The sequence below is a fragment of the Crinia signifera genome, chromosome 4, assembly GCF_055691185.1.
Source record: "Crinia signifera chromosome 4, ASM5569118v1, whole genome shotgun sequence".
Taxonomy (NCBI): Eukaryota; Metazoa; Chordata; class Amphibia; order Anura; family Myobatrachidae; genus Crinia; species Crinia signifera.
This window is the reverse complement of record NC_139220.1, coordinates 183058865-183064864: the sequence shown is the minus strand read 5'-3', so window position 1 is coordinate 183064864 and position 6000 is coordinate 183058865. Positions and strand designations below refer to the sequence as shown.

The 6000-nt window shown below is 48.2% G+C and overlaps 2 non-coding genes across 2 annotated transcripts; both read left to right on the top strand.

The window, feature by feature from the left end:
* Positions 1-2814: 2814 nt before the first annotated feature.
* On the top strand, positions 2815-2886 carry TRNAH-GUG (transfer RNA histidin (anticodon GUG)). The gene has a single exon. It is a non-coding gene; the product is annotated as a tRNA-His (tRNA).
* A 534-nt stretch (positions 2887-3420) lies between these two features.
* On the top strand, positions 3421-3492 carry TRNAH-GUG (transfer RNA histidin (anticodon GUG)). Its single transcript has one exon. It is a non-coding gene; the product is annotated as a tRNA-His (tRNA).
* The last annotated feature ends 2508 nt before the right edge of the window (positions 3493-6000 follow it).

The window sequence follows — 6000 nt, the reverse complement described above, 5'->3', positions numbered from 1 at the left end:
TTCTAACTAGAGACGCCGACGAAGTAACATCTCAGCGCATCCAGAGCAGAGATGTTACTTCGTCGGCGTCTCTAGTTAGAATGATTTCTGGCCAATCAGGAGCCGACTTTCTCGGCTCCTGATTGGCCGAGAAATCATTCTGTGCAGAGACGGCGAAGAGGAAACATCTCAGCGCCGGGCAAAGTCCTTCAAGCCGGGTACCAGTCTGGAGCAGCGCTGTCACCGGAGGTCGCCGCCGGGGAGCAGGTGAGTAGGATTTGCCTCCTTAGGTACCCCTGGGGACTACCACGGATCGGACCCCGGATTCTTCACGCCAGGAGCCCCGGAACCCCAGGACCAGCCCCGGAACCAGGACCAAGGCCCCGGAACCGGACTCTTCTGCCCTGGAGCCCCGGAGCCCGGACCCAGGATCCAGGGACCGACCTACGGGCTCAAGGTTTTTATCCTTTTTTTTACACAAGTCATCAGCCCGATGCCCACCGCCCAGGGGCATCGGGGACAGCCCCGGACTATCAGCATGGGCTGGTAAGTCCTGGAGGGGGGGGACCCCTTCATTGGGGGGGTCCCCACTTCCCCAGGACCCCTGCCCATGCTGACCAGCCAGGGGGTTAATGCTTTGGCCGCGGGAGCTTATATAATAAGTTTCCCCCGGCTGTGGCATTACCCTGCTGGCTGGTTGTGTCCGGTGCTGGTTCTTAAAATACGGGGGACCCTAGTCATTTTGTCCCCCGTATTTTGGAAACCAGCGCCGGACCTTGAGCCTGGTGCTGGTTTTATAAAATCCAGGGAACCCCAACTTGATTGTTCCTTTGATTTTATGATACCAGCACCGGCTTTTTGAGCCCGGGGCTGGTTATGCTTAGGGGGGGGACCGCACGCCGTTTTTTTTGTTTTTTTTTTTACAACCAAAATCGCATATATGAAAATGCGCACATTTTCAGGACTGAAAATGCGCACATTTTCAGGACTAAAAATCGACCTAAATCGCGGGAAATCGCATTTTTTGCCGCTAATTCGCATCTCATTACATATGCGAATTAGCGTAAAAAAATGCGATTTTTAAAGGTGCGATTTCTGGCGAGTTTGGAACTCGTCCAAAAATCGCAGCCTATTACATTTCGCCCATGGTGCGATTTGAACTAGATGCGATTCGATTTGAACTAAAAAGTTCAAATCGCATGTGATAATCGCACCATGTATATAAATATATAAACAAATAATGCCCACAACAGTAGTACTGCAGATAATGCCCACAGCAGTAGTGCCCTTTATATATAATGCCCACAGTAGTAGTGCCCCTTATACATAATGCCCACAGTAGTAGTACTGCACATAGTGGCCAAAGTAGTAGTGCCCCTTACACATAATGCCCACAGTAGTAGTGTGCCAGCTGTGGATATGTGGATAATTTTCACCAGCAGAAAGATACCAACAATAAGTGTTCTTTAAATCTAGAAAAACTGAGGCGTTGACTTTAAAAAACACTCCTCAGACTATTTACAAGCTAAAGATACTTTGTAAATAATTTCTACGCAATCAGATCAATATTAATTAAAGGCATATGCATTACATCATTGCTAATCTGAATTGGATTTTAATCTGATCATAAATCATGTTATTGCATTACACACATTTCAATTTTGAACTTCGAACAGTAGAAAAATATCTTTAGTCAAAGCGAAATAGAGGCAAACTGTAAGCACTTTGGACATCAGTTACGTGATTATAATACACAAGCTCAAAATATATAAAGATGTCACTTCTTCACCTAACCCAATGACATTTGGCTGCTGATATTTGACTGTATTGAGCCTATATGCATCCACACGCTTTTTTGGACAAAATTATTACATTGTAAAATAATGTACCTTGCATATTTTTCACTTTTCATTTTCTAAGTATGATAAAAACGTTGAAATAATAGAATAGATTAAAGACTAATGGTGCTCCTCACCTCTAAAGGGGGAGTTCAAGTGTTTTGAGCACCGGTGGCCAATAAATGGTGTCCAACAGAGAAATTCAAGAGTTGCTCCTTTTGGGTTCGCACAGATGCTGACATTACTGTTTTAATGTTCTGGCAAGTGGCCGGGCTGGTAAGCAGTGTATATTATAACTGTCTTATATCAGTAGAAACCTTATCACCATTACATGCAAAAACTGAATACTTACTTTAAATTGTAAGAACCGGCATTCTCCGGCATAACAGTGCTATTAATTGATTTGCTACAGGATCTCATTCCCATACTATTCATACTGCGCTGAATTGAATTGACCCCAGTGATATGGAACATGGGCAAACAGAAACTCACATCATTTTATTATACTTCGATGCCAAATTAAATGCTCAATAAAACAAATTAGCGTTTTTAAATTAGCATTTTTATTTTGATTGCAAAACATCGTCATGCGGGTACTTCTTCTACACCCCACCTAGATTACAACTACGCACAGCCAGAGAGCTCAACCAGGCAAACGTACTTTCCGCAGAGGAGCCTGCAACACAGACATAGCGGAGACACTTTTAACTGTTCTGTACTGTGGTAACTTCTCGCTCTAGGGCTAGGCTGGTAACCGTAGCACTATTTAAAAGCAAGAAGCCGCGCCCGCAGTCTCCACCCACAAACACTGAGCCGACAGCAGCTACAAGCTAGTCTCTCGCACATGCGCAGAGTGGCCAGCTGTGACGTTGTATGGCAGCAGCTACAGTACAAGCGAGTGTTTCGCACATGCGCAGAGTGCACAGCTGTGACGTAACCGGCTGTGTCAGAGAACAGAACTGGAGGCAGCGATGCAACACAAGAGCCCGAGTAGCTCGCCGTGATCGTATAGTGGTTAGTACTCTGCGTTGTGGCCGCAGCAACCTCGGTTCGAATCCGAGTCACGGCATTGTGTAATAGCAATGGCACGGCAAGTGGGCTCCTAATTTTTGTTTTAATTGTATGGATGAAAAATGTAGATGTGTTGTTATTTTTTTATATTAACTGTTTGGAACTTCACATACTTAAAGGGCCATGGCATTTTATTAACAGTCACAGGGATTAATACTTTCATTACTTTGCTGCAAATGTCTGTACCGTGAGTGTGATTTCTTTGTGCAAACACATTTTTAGATTACCCAGTTTGCAAAGAATATAGTTTCATACGAATATTACATTTTTACACGTCATTTCCTAGTTTTAATAGAGAAAATAGGCACATCACTGAGCTAGCTGCTGCTGCAGTTTTATACAACGATCGGTCATTAGCCTGAAACAACCGCAGGAATAGGTGATTAGGGAACGGAAGCATCAGCTGTTACAGAATGCTGCTTTATAATGCAGTGTGTCTGATCATTAGTACAGGACAAAGCAATGACGTCACAATCCAGCAGGAGTGAAAAACACAATTGCTGCCGGCTGCAGTCAGGAGTCCGAGTAGCTCGCCGTGATCGTATAGTGGTTAGTACTCTGCGTTGTGGCCGCAGCAACCTCGGTTCGAATCCGAGTCACGGCATTGTGTAATAGCAATGGCACGGCAAGTGGGCTCACAATTTTTTATTTATTAGCATAAAAAATATGTGTGTGCATTTAGTCAGCTTATTTTTATATTGTAAAACTATCTATCCCTCATTAAATGCATAAAGGGACATGCATTATTATTATTTTTTCATCACAAGGTCCCAGTGATCAATGCTGTTATTACATTAGTTTTGTATTTTATTTTTTTCCAGATACATTTTAAAACAATACTAAACATGTTTTCATTTGTTATTATACTTTAGTTGGGAGTACCCACTGCCACACGCTTGTCGGTGGGGAATAGACGCTGTGTGCATGCGCACAGCGTCTATTCCCGCAGACAGAGGAGCAGCAGCGGCTAAATAGGGGCGTGGTCTCACACAAATTATGCAATTTGAAGGCCACGCCCCCAAATCTGGCGGCTGGACCACCAATGAAAGTTGGGAGGTATGTCTGTCTTCCATATATTATTAATTTTGTGTGTGCTCCTCTGCTGTGATCCACTCTGCTGTATTTATAAATTACTTTTATTAAGTATAGTACTGGAACTGCTGCTAATGCAAGTAGGACTCTTGACAGGGGAAAATTTAGGGGTCAGGCTGCCCCTAGGCACTACATTTTTGTCCGCCCCTTAGACCACCCCCGTTCCCCATACCTATGTAGTGGCTGACCCCCGCATCCCCGCCAGCAGCTGTGTCTGTGCGCACCCCTCAACCCCAGATCTGGGAGACGGCAGCAGGAGCCAAGTCAGCGACTCCATGGCCAGGCAGCAGCAGACAACATGCCAGCGGTAAGATGCCCTATAATGTAACGGACTCCAATTATTATTTGTATATGACGGGGATGGAAACGCAGGGAGACTGGAGGGCTATTCCGTGTAGACTCCACTGCCCTCCGTTCTACTACCTGCTGGGTGATTGTGAATGGTGAGGTGCCGGGAAAGAGACCAACCTGAGTCCAGCAGTGTATTGTCAGTCCGGTCTGCCGCGTCTCTCACATGTAGCAGAAGGAGGTCTCACCTCCAGCTATTCCAGGCGCCTGTATAACAGACAGAGCCGTGTCTCTCACCCGCTGCACCGCCTTCAACGGTGCTCCCGCAGAAAGCGTCCGTGTGATGAAGTTTGAAAATGCTGTGCGTCTAACAACGTAGAGCAATGTTGGGGCGCGTGTGTGGAGGTGATGCTGGACTACAAATGTATCCTTGTCCCCAGGTGTGCTGGATCCACTAACGAGTTTCGCTCTAGTATGAGCTTTTTCAAAGATACAAAGATACTCTTTCTCGGCACCTCACCATTCACAATCACCCAGCAGGTAGTAGAACGGAGGGCAGTGGAGTCTACACGGAATAGCCCTCCAGTCTCCCTGCGTTTCCATCCCCGTCATATACAAATAATAATTGGAGTCCGTGAGTATTGCGCTAAGTGGAGATCTTTTATCCATTGAACATTACAAATAACGGTACTTGGATAACAATATTTTGGCACATTAAGTGGACATTTTTTTTTCTCATATACAAAACTGGAAGAAAATATCCCGGTGTCCATTTCATATAATTATCTTTTAAACCTGATTAATTTTAGAAATGCATGCAAATTATACTAAAGAAAGCAATCTCTTATATATTTAGCCAGATCTGTCACTCATCCCCCGCAACCCCCCCTCCCACGATTCACGGGACCCCCGTGACCCCCCCCCCCCTTCCGCGATTCGCGGCACACCCGCGACCCCCTCCCGCGATTTACGGCCCCACGCGCCCTCCCTCCCATGATTCAAGGCACCACCACGCCCGCTCCCGCGATTCGCCACTCCCCCTCCCGTCATTCGCTGCGTCCCCCCTTCCCTGGAATTTGTAGACCCCCTCCCGCGATTCACGGAACCCCAAAGCACCTCCGGCGCCCCCTTCCACGATTCGCGACCCCCCGTGACACACCCCCTGCGATTCACACACCCCTCCCACGATTCACCGCACCTCCCCTCCCGCTCTCCCGCGATTTGCGGCCCCCCACCCCGCGATTCATGACCCCCCCACGCCCCCCTCCCGCGATTCGCGGACCCCGCGCCCCCCTCCCTTCATTCACAGCACCCCGCACACCTCTCCCGCGATTCATGGACCCCCACAACCCCCCCATCCCACAATTCACTGACCCCCACAACCACCCTCCCGTAATTTGCGGACCCCCCCTTCCAGCGATTCAAGGCCCCCCCGCACCCCCTCCCGCAATATGCAGACCCCCGCCCCCTCCCGCTAATCGCAGATCCCCGCACCCCCCCCCCCACACCTGCAGTTTGCAGACCCCCCTGACCCCTTTCCGGCAATTCCCCCCCCAGCAGACCCCCGCGACCCCGCTCCTGCATTTCACATACCCCTGTGAGAATGGGGGATCCTGTACCGCCACAAGCAGGTGCCACCCCTAGGTGGGAAATCCGTCCCTGGCTGCTGCGCTGCAGGTTCCCCCACTGCCAGAAGTGTCCCCACGGTCCTCTGCACCAGCGCCACAACTTT